Source organism: Anoplophora glabripennis, unplaced genomic scaffold, assembly GCF_000390285.2.
Source record: "Anoplophora glabripennis isolate ALB-LARVAE unplaced genomic scaffold, Agla_2.0 scaffold27, whole genome shotgun sequence".
NCBI lineage: Eukaryota > Metazoa > Arthropoda > Insecta > Coleoptera > Cerambycidae > Anoplophora > Anoplophora glabripennis.
The window spans coordinates 653,310-669,351 of record NW_019416292.1 but is presented as its reverse complement, the minus strand read 5'-3'; positions in this window follow the sequence as shown (position 1 = coordinate 669,351).

The window sequence follows — 16,042 nt, the reverse complement described above, 5'->3', positions numbered from 1 at the left end:
CTATTTATATTATGCTGCTAATTAAGAAAGCACTTTTCATTTTCTATATCCAAATTCTAGGTTGGATATAATAGAGAAATTCCTATCTCAATTTTTTGCTGAAATTTCATTCTTCGGGAAAATTTTATAATACTTCTGCAAGAGCAATTTGCTCGTAAAGCATAGTCCTGTTAGTTGTGAACTAGTGACACACCTACACATTCCCATAAATAGGATAATGAGGGCGTGACATATGGACGTAATGTGTTATGGAATGAAAAGCCGTAAATTATCTATTATGTGTCGGCCCATAAAGAAGGTGACGGGTGACCGATTACATCGTCATTCATGGAATAGACGTAACATTGCTTTTTTCATACACTATTTACATAGTACTGAAGTAAATTGAAAATGGTAAAAAAAATTAAAAAAGTTAGAGATCGTGCACTATAGTTCTCAAACTGCCATATTAGTGCCTTGAAATTGAATTACTTTTTTTTTTTTAATTTCGAGTTAATTTTATGTCGGAATGTTAGTTATATTTTTTATAAAACTAAAAAAAAATAAAGTTAGGTACATGTCTTCCTAAAGTATCGATCGGAACGTTCTCTCTAGATTTCCGAAATAAAAATTTTATAGGCACTAAATTTTTTATAGGCTACTACGTTTTATACCGCAATCAAATAGTTTAATCCTATAATCAATTACAATGGCATGGAAGACTTTATCTACATATGAAGGATTTTTTTTTACTACGAGATATCTTCGTTGACCTATTTTATTAGAAAGTGTAGATATAAGGAATAAAATAGAAGGTAAAGAAAACCCACTAGTAAGGTACATAGATTTACATAATATTTATAAGAACAATTATTATCCGAAAATTCTAAATAACACAAAGGGCAATCATTTTTGTGAAGTTACTTAAAGTAGTCCAGTCATTGAATGTAAAATTACGGCATTACTGCATAATTTTCCCAAACAGCACTGATTTGCACCAAAATTTGGATTTAGGTTCTACTTACTCTCTTCTTCAAAGTAGATCCAGTGCCGGGGGTTGCTTTTTATTTTTTAAGGGTGAAAACTACGCCTATTCGAAAATAATAATTATATAATTGTCGATTCGAGCGTGTAATAGGTTGAAATCATCTTTAAATAAGTAATTATGATGAATTGAATATTGTCAATCCCTAAAAACCACCCCCTACGACAGTAATCATTAAAAAATAATGTTGAAAAATATTATTCAGTAATTAATAATTTAATTTCTTTACTGTCTTCAGATTTTATTATTTATTTATAAGTTTCAACCCTTGCAAAAAAATAGAACAATTATAGTTAAAAAAAATTTTTTAGTGCAAAATATAATAGAATCTTTTTATTATTTAAAATGTAATGTATTTATTTATCAAACCTTAAAAAAACTCTACTGATTAAAATTTGCTATCAAAAATAGAGAAAATAAGAATTTTTTTTTATATGGATTTTAATTTTTTATTTTTATAACAAAAATTTTTTTTATTGAAAATAACAAATAAATAATCAAAAATGTAAATACGTCTGTGCCTAAAATATAGCTATAATGTGTATTCATCAATGTTTCAATATACGTGTTCTGATATCTGCAAAAACATGTGATTGGTTTTTTACCCGTAACTAGCTTAGTATCAAGCCCTTTAAAAAACCATTTTGTAGTTTTTTCAAGGGTTATAAGATTAAATAAGTTAAATTTTCTTTCAGTTCTTATTTTTGTAAGGCTTTGAGCTAAAAGCTGAAAGGGCTTGAACAAGTTGCTATTTACGAACAGCAAACTTTAAAAACAGCTATACCTTACTTAATTTTTATCCTACAGAAAAAAAACAAAATTTTCAAGAAAGCAAAACCTACAATTTTGTACTCTACAAAATTTTGCGTATCATTAATAGTTTTTGAATCATTTTGAAGAAAAGATAATTTTTTCCAAAAATACAAAAATTCTCTTTTCACTTCAAGCTCAACTTTTTTCAAAACTAAGCACTTTAAACCGGTCAAACTTCTAGAGCATATTACAAATACATAAATAAAGTAAATTGCAAGATGGTAACGATTATTTTCAATTGGAGTGGTAATTAGGGGGTGATTTTCAGGTTTTTTTGTCGCCGAAAACAATACTGACCAACTTTATTTTCGTCATTACTCGCTTAGGTTTGATGCTAGGGACTTTTATAAAAAATAAAAATAAAGGTTTTTTTCAAGCACTTTAAAAAAGGTCTGTTCCCTGAAAAATGCACTGGTTTTTGGTTATTTCACGTTCAAACTTTCAATTTTGCCGTTTAACGAATAAGAACCAACCAAATGACTTTTTTGATAAAATACTTACTTTTTGAGTTATTCGCGAAAAATCGTCTGAAGTAGTTTTTTTTGTTAAAAAAATTACTTTCACTCGCGAATAAGTCGAAAAGTATTGACTCAAAAAAACTTTATAGAACAAAAGTTGTTTAGAATCAGTCGATATATCCATTCCCGGAGTTATTTTCAATGAAATATTTTTCGCCCTCGAGAAGGGGTGGCATTCACCCCCAGGGTAAAAGCAACCCTCGGTACAAAGTCAACTTTAAAGTAGAGGGTAAATAGAACCTAAATTCAAATTTTTATGAAAATGGTCTTTGACTGGAAGTTTTTGTGAAAAAAAAAATTCATCTAACTTTTAATACATGAATTAAATAAAATTACATACATGGAATGCGTATAAAAGATGGTCTAAAATAAGTTAGTATTAAAATATATGAAACATCTCTACAAAAATTTTCTTAATGAAACACATTAAAGACGAATTATGTAATTCCCACTCTGATATCTCTTTTTTTGCATTCAACTCGAAGCTCACCAATAAATTCTAGTTAGATAGCAATTACTTTACTCAATAAAAACAATTACCTACGTGAACACATAAATCCGCTACGTGCTTTCTTCGCCATTAAGTTTTTTATTTTGTTTAAAAAGACGAAATCCGGGATTCCATAATTCTACCTTTTTAATTAGGTAAGGTAACACTCTGGGGATATTAAGTGGAGAGTTATTTCTTTAATAATATGGTAATTTGCACTGAAACTTTGGATTATAGCGGGGCAACGTACCGTACCGCTTTAGTCCTTAAATGAAACAGGTTATCTTTTTTTTGGCTCTGCAGGGACTGAAATTTTAATGTGTGGGATAAAAGTTAAATACATTTTCGGATACTGTTAGATTTTTAAAATTAATTATATATTTATAGAAGCAACGTATTTGCTCTAAAAATAACAAAGATTTCAACGAATTTAAGTTGCATTGAAGATTAAATAAATTCTCCTCTTATTATACGCCAAGGTATTGTATATTTTTCGAGTAATAAATATACAGTCCCCAGCTTTTAACAACTGCTTATTTAGATTTGGGGATTCATTATAAATTTAAATGATGCGCTCTCTTTGTAGCTTCAAGGAATTGAATTACGTCGATTAGTTAATCAGTTCCTTCTTATTATAATTGTTTTTCTTCAGCGAAAAAAAAGCGTTTGAAATTCGATGGAGAAGCCGGTAGTGAGATGTCTCTACAAATTCAATCTATACGATACCGGACTAATTGTAAGATAAAGATAATTGCGCTAATTAAAGCTCCTTAGAAACCTTTCAAATATCTGTTAGTTCTGTTAGTATACAAAAATCAACCTGCAAACTTTAATTGTATACGAAACTCATAGAAAACGAGGTAAGAAATATAGTTGTTTCTGACATGCTTCCTTGGTCACGTAGAGGGCATTGAAAATATTATTTTATATCTCCCAAAATATTTTCTTCACTACACTCTCCATCTCCTCAATGAAACATGTTAGAAAAAATAATTATATTAAAATAATTAATTAATTTGGAACAAGTTTCATCTGAAAATAGTTCAATCTAGGAGTGGAAAAAAACAAGTTAAGTAAAAACTTGAATATCGTTATCTACAACGTTAATCTTTACCGAAAGCCAAATTAGAAGTTAGATTGCAAGAGGAAAGTAGGCAGCCAACAATACACCCAGAAGAAAATTTGCTTGTTGCATAACTGTATATAGTACCGGGTACAAAAGAAACTACAGGGCAGCACAAATAAGTAGAAGCTGAATTAAATTATTGGGTGGTTCAAAGAAAGTAGGAAGGAGACAACTAAAGAGGCTAGAGATGCGTAATAGTGAGTTAGTCAAGGATCAATATACAGGGTGTACCAAAATAACGTGTACAGCGGAAGAGCACAGATTCGTGGACTCAAAATAGTTAGATTTATAGTCTGTTTAGAAATGAAAGAGAGTAATGAAGTCTTATTATGTATGCAAATCGTAAATAAATGTAGTACTGGTGCTTATATTCAATATTTTTATATTATGTATTATCGGTATAGGATGAGGTGTACTTTTAAAAAAACTTTGTGCGATCGGACTGTACTAAATTGTAGCAGGTAGCTAAAATTTAATCCCCGACAATCCGTCTTTGTCTATGCCGCTTCAATTTCTCGGTCCATTTCTCTTATAAGTAAACAATATAAAAACAGCATTTCAAAACATGAGGCTACTTTAAGCATCATAACCGGGTTAAGAGGGTTTTTAGTAATTCAAATAAAATTATTCAATATTATTATCAAAATATTTATTTAAATTTAATGAATAGACTTTTATTCCACACAAAAATATATGTATTTTGAAAATTCAAATTATGGTGAGTAAATGTAGTGTTGTATAAATGTACAATAAAGAAAATAAAAAAGTAGGTATATTAAAATTCATCCTCTGAATATTCTGATGAATTATCTTCGTCTCCTAGATTGATAACGATAGGTTCCACAGTAACGTCAATTAAATTATCGAGTTCCCACATTTTCTCCTCTTCTTTTTGTACATGATGTATACATCTTTGCCAGTTATCTGCAGTTACTCGTTCCAAGGAATTTTTTAACAAAATTTTCACGTCACTTAATTTAAACGTCGTATTATTTCGCGCTACATCTCCTTTTACCTGCGCCCAGACTAATTCGATTGGGTTAAGTTCACAGTGATAAGGTGGTAACCGTAGTACCGTTATTTGGCGATTTGTTGCCATTTCATCGATAACATATTTTTTCTGATCTTTATTAAGATTGACAAGTGTCAAAAGTTCCTTTTTCACCATATTTGTTTCAAAAGAAATGTTTTTTCCGGATAACCATTGAATTATATCGGCTTTCCTCCAAGCAGTCGTAGGCGTCCGCTCGGTCTGCCGTGAATGGTAACTGGCATTATCCATGACAATTACAGACCCCGGAGGAATAAGATCCAACATCTGTGTAAAATACTCTTCGAAAACATCTGCGTTCATGTCTTCGTGATAGTCACCTGTATTTTTAGATTCAAATAAAAGTAAACCGCCATCTACAAAACCACTGGCACTACCTATATGTGTCACTATTAATCTTCGCCCTTTACCTGAAGGTGCCTTGAACCCTGTTGAAAGTCCATCCAAAAATGCTTGTCGAAAACTTTTTACATTTTTATCTTGCCATACTTTTGTTACAGTATATCCCTCGTTGACCCAAGTTTCGTCTAGATAATAAATATTCCTCCCTTCGTCACGGAATTTTCTAATTGATCTTAAGTAGGATCTTCGCCAACAAATAATTTCATCTTTATCGATAAGAACTGACTTCCTGTTCTGCTTTTCCCAGCAAAAATTCAACTCTCGTAAGACGGCCCATAATTTGCTTCTACTGATTTTTGGCAAATCGTTGTCCTCTGAAAGTTCACTTAAAATTTTGTTTAGCGTTGGTATTTCTTTTTTAAAATAAAATGAGTGTACTTTTCTGCGAATGACATTTTTGAAGAAATCATCTATAACGACTTTTGACCTCCCTGTAGATGATTTTGGGGGATTTACAGTATCTTGTTCATTTTTTGTTTCCTTTAAAAGTCTGTAGATAGTCGATTTTCCAATCCCTGTCATTTTTGTTTGCATTAGTGTTACCCGATAATTACCTGAAACGAAATATTACCACGCCCATGGCCGGTTCTTATCTCGGGGTTTTATTACTCTCTTTCATTTCCAAACAGACTATAGGCTAATTCATCTATATCTGAAATCGCTTTTTTTGGCCGCTAGATGACCTTAAAGTTTGTAAAAATTTTTTGAATTTTGTTGAATTTGATTATTTTTGGGGTGTGAACTTTTCATTTTAATTGTCATTATTGTCCGAAAGAGGACAAAATTATGAACGGATATTATCACCATACATCAATTTTGTAAGTGTTGTAAGTTTTAAAAAACACTCTGTATAACACCAAAATTTGTAGATTGAAAGCAGAAGACCACACCCCAAATATAATCAAAATCGATTAGTACATATTCGAGTTATTTACAAAATTAATTAATTAATTAATTAATTAATTATTTTGTTTGTAGTAGGTTTTTTTTTCTTTAAATAAAATTATAAATGTAAATTTCATGTTAACTGTTTGAAATTGATATCTCTTTTTCTAAATCGATAAGAAACCAGTGTTGCATAAATAAAATGTTAGAAAAGTGACTGCAAATTGACTAATAAAGTGTCACCGCACGAGTATCCTTCACATTACCACCACGATATAATTACATCACTGACCAACAAGTCCCCAGTCAAAGCCCCAAAGTTTCTGTAACAGCCTTAATGTCCCTCCCCAACAAAGGACAAACAATTTATTCAGCTCTGGAAACTTCATTATTTTCTTCTCCTCGAACATTAAAGTACGTCCTTTCGTTTGATATCCTTGGCTTAGGGAATGAGCGCCCAAGAATAATAAAACACGTCCTTAAATACAAATAATTCCCTTCCATGGCCAACCTTTCATCTATTTCAGCATGTTTTAGTGTCGCGTGGTTAGGTCTGATGGGGAAACAAAAGAATTAAACCATCGATCAAGTTAGCATTTCCTCGTACATGAAAAGTTTATGCGGAACGACTTTTGTCCTTGTTGTTTTACAGTTACAATTAATTTGCGTATTATTTGAACCCCTACGAGGGATTTCGTGTTTTGAGGAGTGATTTTACTGCATTGTAGCGCTAAAAAATGATGAAGTATTGCCTGGAAGTAGTAGATATTAGTTTAATCGAAATTTTGATAAACCCATAGATATTTAGTCTAGATACAAAACTATATTCCTTGCGTACAGGATAAATCGTCTGTTGGCTGTAATTGCCATAAAAATTAGTAAAGTTAATATATTTTGGATCTTATTTTATAGGGATACATGATCAAAGAATTAATAGCAATAAGTGCAAGCCATTGACAATGCCGCAAACATAATTCATGAGCAATAGAACAACTGTGATCGCATACTTCTTAGTCGACATTTCGAACTGTCTCGAAACCTTCAAAATTTTTTTACTAAGAGCATTTATTTCATCATCTTAAACAAATGTTATCCAAACGCGACTCATCCGTAGGGGTTTCCCACACATATATTTTTCACTTTACTCCATTTCATTTGGTATTTATGAATATTTTTTGGATAAAACAACCATTTGTTTTATTTTGCTATATTCAAGGTGATTCGCCTTGTGTACTGGTCTCAGTTTCATTTCTCTGAGTGAAACTATATTAATTAGTACAATGTTTACTTAAGAGAACATCCGGATAACATTTATCGTTGGGCAACTATGCGAGATTTGGTTCTGCACAATTCTACAAACTAATTGACATATTCTGTGTTTGTGTTGTTTATTTTCTATTATGCAGAAGCTAATTAATACATACAGAGAGTTCTGTACCAAATCTGATTCAGATTCAATCGAGTTTCCACTTATTAGCATGCTAACTACGAAAGCAACATCTTCCTCGGAGCATACTGAAGCAGCATTAACATATGCCTGAAATAATAATGCTCTGCCTTAACTTTTGTACTTGAGGAAGGAATGCCTTTGTTGGATTAATTCCTTTTGTTTTGATAAAGGCGCATCGTGGGAACAAGTGAGCCTTGCTTTGTGTATACTCTTTCATATTTGGACACATTATAGGAGATTTATGTACTGCTGAAGGCAAATAACGCAATTTTTCTGTGACTGTGACTGGTTGTGTAGTACGACTTTAGATAGAAGTTGAAAAATACACTTGATTGATAGCAATATGAAAATATATTTAATACAATTTTACAATTATGACAATTCATGTAATTCGTAATCCGTTATTTTTTAATTTAAAGTTCCGAAGATATTTATTGCAAAAAAATGTTGAAATGAAAATTTTTAAAAACGGTTTTATGGTATGATTGTTGGAAATGACTACTTTTGATTAAAATATATGAAACCTGACCTGACGTGGTTTGACTCAGCTTTTCGCTATAGTTTCAAGTTCGTGTCTTACCGTAAAAACAAAATTTTCACTTACACAATTGAAAAAGTAGTAGCTTTCACTGCCCCAATCAATAGGTACTATTTGTGATTTGAATATTCTATGTATAATTTAAATATTAAAGGTCAGCACTTGAACTCGATGCAAAATTGATAAAGGACTTGTCAGTTACTGTTGGCAATTCCGCCTGCAAACAGAAATGCAGATAAAATCAATATGTATCTGAATAAATGATACGTAGGTACCTATTCCACGCACAGGCAAAGCTTATCGTTTATGAAGAAGCAAATGAAGCGAAAATTTATTCCAAACTGATCATTTCTTGTTGTTCGATAGATAGCGAATTCAGAGACATTAGATATCCGGACGGAAATGAAAAGAAACCTTTGTGGAATTGAGATTAGATAAAGTTTCCACTTTCGAGTTTGCTATTTTTAGATGCAGGAGTTATTTTTTCGTATTCGGTACTTTGGTCTACACGAAAAGATTGCCTCGTAACCATTTTACTATGGAAAGCGACTTGAATTGGTACTTTAATAACTTTATCATGTTCACAGGGTGTTTAGGCATTAACTGGCAAAGTTAAAATTAGAGTTCAAGTAGACAAAATATGAAAATGAAGTAAAATGAAAGAAGGGGGATACAAAAATTTGCAGATCTTTTACGTTATCAATCAAACTATATGATCTTCAATTTGATTTTGACCACCTGTTATTCCTGACTGCACTTCCTGACAACCAGTTGTATATCTTTGTCTGATAACGATTGACACGGAAACCTTAAGAACCCCTCAAAACAAGTTTCCATATTTTTCTACCGGCTTTTAAATTCTAAGATACACCGTTTCGTCGACAGATGCATGCATCAGCCATATTTCTGTATCTAAAATTTTCCGCACCGTAAATTATAGCTACATTTTTATACGATTTTTTGCTTTTATGTATGCAAGCTTGGAGACAAACGGGACATAGGTAATCCCTGCGCTAGTCAGCGGCACGAATAAAAAGAGACAGAGCTCCGCTAAGGGTTGATAAAATAACAAATGTAGCGGAATTAAAGTATCTGATGTGGCCTCGAACCCTCCACCGATTCAGACTATAGACGTAGGATGATTTATCTCAGAAAGGAATTTAATACACGTTTTCTTAATTATACAAAATTAGCAAAGTCTGGGGTTGTTTGCATTCCAAACTTTCCCAGTAATTACTGACTGCTACGAGAAATTTAATCAAAACTGATACAATGGATACGACGACTTGCACATAAATTAAGAAATTATAACATTGTTTCTTTTTAAAAACAATAATAATAATAATGATAATAATAATCATATATCTATAGACAGTCTTTTATATGATGGCACAGTCCGATTGCTATTAGTATTTTTGTGATTAAACTAAAGAGATATTCCTGACATTAGAAATACCTTATACAGAGTGTAACACAACAACGTATTATAAATGAAGGAGTGTTTTTATCGTCGAAATTTCCAAAATATTTTGGCCAAGGAAAATATTCGGTTTATGACACATTCTTGTGTTACATCCTGTACTTTTTAGACATAGAAATGTTGACAGTTCTCTAACATTAATACTGTTATTATGTTGTTCTGCAACAATGATGGATGGATAGTATTGAAAAGTAACCTTAACGTTTTTTACAGAATCTAGCAGTTCTTCATTTGTCAACAGTTTTCTTGCTCTTCCTTGCTGCCCAACGAACAAAGTCTCTGATAATTTATGTTTAAAGCTACACTCGATTGCATCCTCATAAAGGCACAGGCTCCGTCTGATACATCCCTGTCCTAGATCCAAATTTGCCGAGGGTATCTTTTTGTAATCGGATTTGGGCTCACGCTAAAACCCACTGATGTCTGCCGTATGAGCCCGGTCTAGATATTTCACTCATATAGTCCATTATTCAAACATATGTGTCACTAAAATCGACGTTAAAAAAGATTGATTAGATGGTCTTTCTTAAATTTTATGTCTACAATATTCAGTAAAATATAAAAAGTTATCGTTACAAGCAGAAATAGCATAATATAAGGAGTTTTGTAAGTAATATGTCCTTGTGGTATCACTGTTGTATTAATGTATCTCCAAATGCAATAAGATATAAAACAATACCGATACTTGTTTGTTGTTCCATTCAAATTATAAAAAATGAGATACTTAACGAGTCATACATCCTGTATTTTGGTTATATCGTTTGTTGGTTTCTCCTTTTTATTCTTATTATTTGAATGCTTGTAGTCTTTGCTCGGTTCTTCTTCATTATTATCCTTTTATTATAAACATAGATTTATCCTGTCCTATACAAGATACTGCCTGTTGAACGTGTATTTTAAATAAATAGTTATTAATTTATAAGACGTTTTTAAATTATTTCTGTTTTCTAACACCGTTATATTTCCCCTCCTTAGTATATTTCCTTTGTTGGGCAATAGTCATTTGTTTCTTAAACCGGGATCCGCCCTTAGCCAGAATAACTTTAAGCAAGGGATTTGCAGGGGCCGAGAAGTATCTAGGACTGACTAAGTACGGAGTCAACTAAAGCCCTTTTCATTTACTGTCCTGCGCGACCTGTTGTTAAAAGGACCTGCGCTCGACCCCTGAAGGATTAGGTACTCGGTTTTCGGCGTTAGATCCCTTTTAAGAAGTTTTTGTAACTCCTACCCAAAGTGAATAAACGATGATTTAAAATGATGTATAGGGTAGATTAGGGAGAGTTGTATCATTTTTTTAAAAGAAAACAATGGCACTAAATTTTGGCCCAACTTTGAGGTTTTACAGATTTTTAGCCTACGTTTTGTTGTATATAGTTTTGAATAAATTGTAAATTTAATACATAAAAATTAACTATTAATAATTATTAATTTGTCATACATTTTGAGACATCCTGGTAAATATAGGTAAATGTTTTTGTATTTTAAAAATGCCTTTACTTGAACTGCGGAAGTTCGAAATGCGAGTTTTGGTATTATACGTTTATTTCTGTATGGAAGTTTTTTATTTTATTTTATGACTGCTTTATGTAGAAATGATTTATTTGTAATAAAACTGTTATAAAATTTTTGTTATTCCTGAAATATATCTCATAGAAGAGAGAAAGATAAAGAAAAATATTGTTGCCACTTAAAATAACTTATCAACACGATATTACAAAAGACATATATTTCCAAAGCATGAGAAAAGCTCAGGGAATCCAACTTTTTTGAACACTTCATTAGTCTGAAATGTATATAAACTACAAATTTAATTGTATTTAATTAAATAACTTTATATTATTCTGTGGAGTTCGTAATAAGTTTAATTTAAATAAGTCACTTATAATTAGAAAACAGATTTTGAGTTTTCAGTTGATCACAGAGGTGGATTAGATACGGTGATTCACGTTTTCCTCTAGGTGTTATTTACTTCCAAAGAAAAGCCCCCAACAAAAATAACTTGCCCAAACTTATATTGTCCGAGAGTTTCCGATGCGCATTGGCAACGTTACCAGACCAGCACCGGTGCTCATTCTCTGTCTGAATGTTGAATATTGAACACGCACAAAAATGGAATATTCGCGGCCAACGTGCCAACTACTAGTCATCTAACAAATTATTATAAATCTTCAAGACGATGTTAATTCGGATGGTGAAGATGATTTTTTAAAATCTGATTCTTATGAATTATATTTAACATACCTACAAAAGAAATCAATACATATAGATATTAACACAAATTATATTTAATAACCGCTATTTTCTCTGGTAATGCTTACCATGTTACATATTACTTTCAAGAACTGGAAAAAATCTTACCATTAACATCAACATAACTCTTCCTTATGCCCTCCTATATCAAACACCATAGCATTTTGCACATACATACGTCCCCATTATTGCCCCGCCCTGGTTTGAGTTCAAGATTAAATTTAAATGAAATTAGTCGTCACGTAAAATCCTTAGAATATCTCGTTAATGACTTCTAGATAGTATCACGTTGAAACAGTTCCCTTAATATACATAATCCTTTAAGTTTCGAAGTAATTTTCCAGCCCGCTCGCTACCTTATATGTTTAGGTTGGCGCCCACACTTTAGGTCGTTTGTAAAACCTGATGTAAATGTAAAAAAAAGTTATGGGAGGTCTGTAACAGATGTTCACTAACTTTTTTTGGAGGGCATAATTATATTGTAAACGAGAATAGTTTATAACTTAGTAACCACACGTCTTCAACGTATTTTGTAGGCAAATCTAGTGACTTGTGTTCAAGTACCTTCGTTTGTTTTGATGCTATAGTCAACTCTTCGGTTATTCGCTACTTCTAGCTAGGTTTGACGTCGTCAATTTTAAATACATATGCATTTTTTCACATTACATCATTAGGTATATTGCCAAACGTAATTATATTGTATAAAAAAATGCATGTAAATTGGAATACAGTGTACTATAACGAAATTTAAAATAAACTTGGTATTCCCCTATATTGAGCCGTTTCAGCTGCCGATAATGACGAGAGCTTCGATACCCTAGCGTCCAGAAGGGGTCAGATATTAAACGTTTGTAGAAAAAGCAATAGCCTCTAGCGATCCGTGAATGAAAAACCTGCTACATTATGGATTAGCTGCGGTCGTTTCAGCCACACATTTTCGCGTATGGTCCAATAAAGGCTGGGCTTCTCTGTATTATACAGTGGCCAAGGTCAACATTTGTGTAGCTTAGCACTTTAGAGTGACTTTATTAAAATTTCATTGGAGAAAATATTACGCTTGTCAGGTTTATGAGTTGAAGAAGCATACATACTGCTAGATAATCTGAGGCTATGATAATTGGGCGATATAAATATATGGCAGTCCAAAAGTTGATTGATATAAATTAATGAATCTTGAAATATCAACAAAAAATAGTAAATTTATCATTTGTTCGAGAGACAGTTGAATAATTTTAAAGAAATTTTTCTAGAAGAACTACATCTCTCTAGCTACTATTAGAAGTTATTACCCTCCATCTTAGGTTCTTGCATTATTTATATCAACTTTACATAAAATACGCAGGTATACCCACGCTTTTTTTGTTTGTCCTTAAAAAGAGAGGAAGTACGAAAATACCATCACAGCAGGTCCCTTTAACCAGGATATGTTTTCAGAATGAAATATCCTATACCCAAAATTTACATAGTCCCTAATCTTATTTATTTTTTGTCCTGTATCGTCTACATACTTGCAAATGGGACTCGACTGCCTATGTCAACAGAAGCGATAAAAATATGCCTCTCTGGCAATTTTTGCGCTGCCCACGACCCAGATGTGAAAAATATAAATTTCTCAAACGGACAGCAATACTGAGAAACCAGTTGGTCGCAATTAGATTCTTTCCAATTGTATATAACAAAGAATTCAACAGAAATTCGGTGTTTCTCTGTATGCAAATATTAATACAGTACGGATGTCGGAGTCGATCTATAATTTACTTTCGCTTCTCTTCTACTCCTTTCGCCGAAGGCCCCCGTTAGCCCCCCGTTGACCTCTTCAAAATTACACGCGCAATTACCGCGAAAATCATATTGAGACGAGTAAATTGCGTTTAGACAAACACTATTAACATACAATGTAAATTATACGCGTGGCTAGAGTCAACAGAAGCCTCGATTATAATTCACGCATTTACACTTGAATAGATTCCCGCGCAGCCGACATTTTGGGGGATAATGAAGTTTCCAAGAAGCCGAGGAGTTGATTTCCTCCAAGAAAACGATTTCGCGATTGCTTTTCATAACTCACTCACGTTCGTCAACTTCTCGCGGTCCAATTATTAAGCCGATAAACAAGTCGACGGTGACGAGAACAAATGCAATGCTAAGAGATAAAAGAAAGAGCACATTTTTAATAGTAGGCGGGGTGTGTTTTGATAACTGGACTGCTTGAAGATCATTTTTACATGAAACTGTGCAAAACCATACTTATCGTATCAACTTGGACGTCACCTGTTACATAGGTGTTGCACAATAATGAAAACGTAATATTGACAGTTGGTAGCAGGAAGCGCAAATGCAAACGCTTAGGTGGGGAATTCTGGAAGGAAGCCTAAATAGTTGAAGTGAGAACAGTGTGGAGACGGGAGTAAGACGATCGGCGGGCAGTGTGGCAAAATAGTGAAAAATCAAAGTGTTTAACCCGTATTAATTAGCAGGTAATTATTCTTTAAATACTTTGTTGTTAATTGTTCTATGTAATCTTATGATTGTGATGGTTATAGATGTTTAATGATAATAATTCTTTGTATGTTTAGCCGCCATTGCTTTATGCTCAAGGGCATATATTTTTCTAAAGTAAAATTGTTACAATTATTATTAACGATTGCTCATTATTTATTACATGTTAAAATATATATATTGTCGTGATTGCCCAGATATTGCAATAACAACTCCTTTGTTTCACATTTAACTTGTTTTGTCATGATTACAGTTCAAAAAACAAATAATAAAGCATTTCTTGTGCTCACTTTATGTCATACGCATATAAGAGCCTTGTTGAATTTATTAACATTTTCACCCTTGAGGGACGAATCTGAAAAAAAAGAATAATTAAATACAAAAAAAAATTGCTAAACAGATCTTCCGAAATCTCAACTTATAGCTGGATTGCCTCCCGTACGGGACTCCAGTACCTTTCGGCCATGCCGGCTAACTAACACCAAACCTCTTCAGTTTTACTTGGAAGTGTGTATGTCTAATCCGAGTGAGGTGACATTTAGTGAGAAATTAAATAAGTCGGGCGTTATTTATCATTAGCAAAGGATCTTAATTGTTTTGTATTTATATTTGGGTAGTTAGAGCAACGATCGTGGGTTTCTCTGTCATGCTCTTTCCCCGCAGGAGTTCTAGGTGAACCTGGCACTCTCATTTTATGTTAAATGGTTGTTAATGTTTTTGTTGTTCTTTCTATTTGTCACATGTTTAATTTGAAGACTGTTGTACGTAAATAATAAAGTTAGGTGTATTTAATCTGCTTTTGTTTTATAAAATTAATCCACACTTCCCCTTTTTAAAGTTAGTAGCCAGCGCCTTCTGGTCAATTAAAAATAGATGTATACAACGTAGGTATTCCTCATGACGATCACATATTTTTGACCACAACTACGTTTACTTTTTTTTTTTCGATCGAGCCCGGGGTTGTTATACCAGAAAACATTAAGCAATCAACCGGTTTGAAGCCAAAATTATTTCAATTTTGACCACAGAATACACGTGCCTAGATTTTATACACCCTGACTGTGTCCCTGTCGGTTAAAAATATTATTTTTATAAAGAAGGAAATCTAAACTTATGGTACAGCAAATCAGTAATATTGAGGAACTATTAAAAAATGTTTAGAACTTTCCTGTTCTGAAAGTTATTAAAAGTTTGCAAAGTGATCGCCTTTGCAGAACGGTATAGAGACCGATTTTGTTGCTTTATGCTAATGATTGATTAAAAATTGATGAAACTTTGGGAAAAGTTTCATGGGCAAATAAAAAACGACAATTAGTGGAATGATCTGATCGCGAACCAAGTTTGGCAAGGATTAATTTTCAGGAACTTGCAAGAAACAAATTGCTATAGATACCATTACGAATATATTTCGATATTTACTAGAATAAAGCAGCAATAAACCCTATTACAAAATTATTCGCTTTACGATCCACAAAATGTTCCATAGTTTCTTACAAGTATTGTACTAGTTACAGAT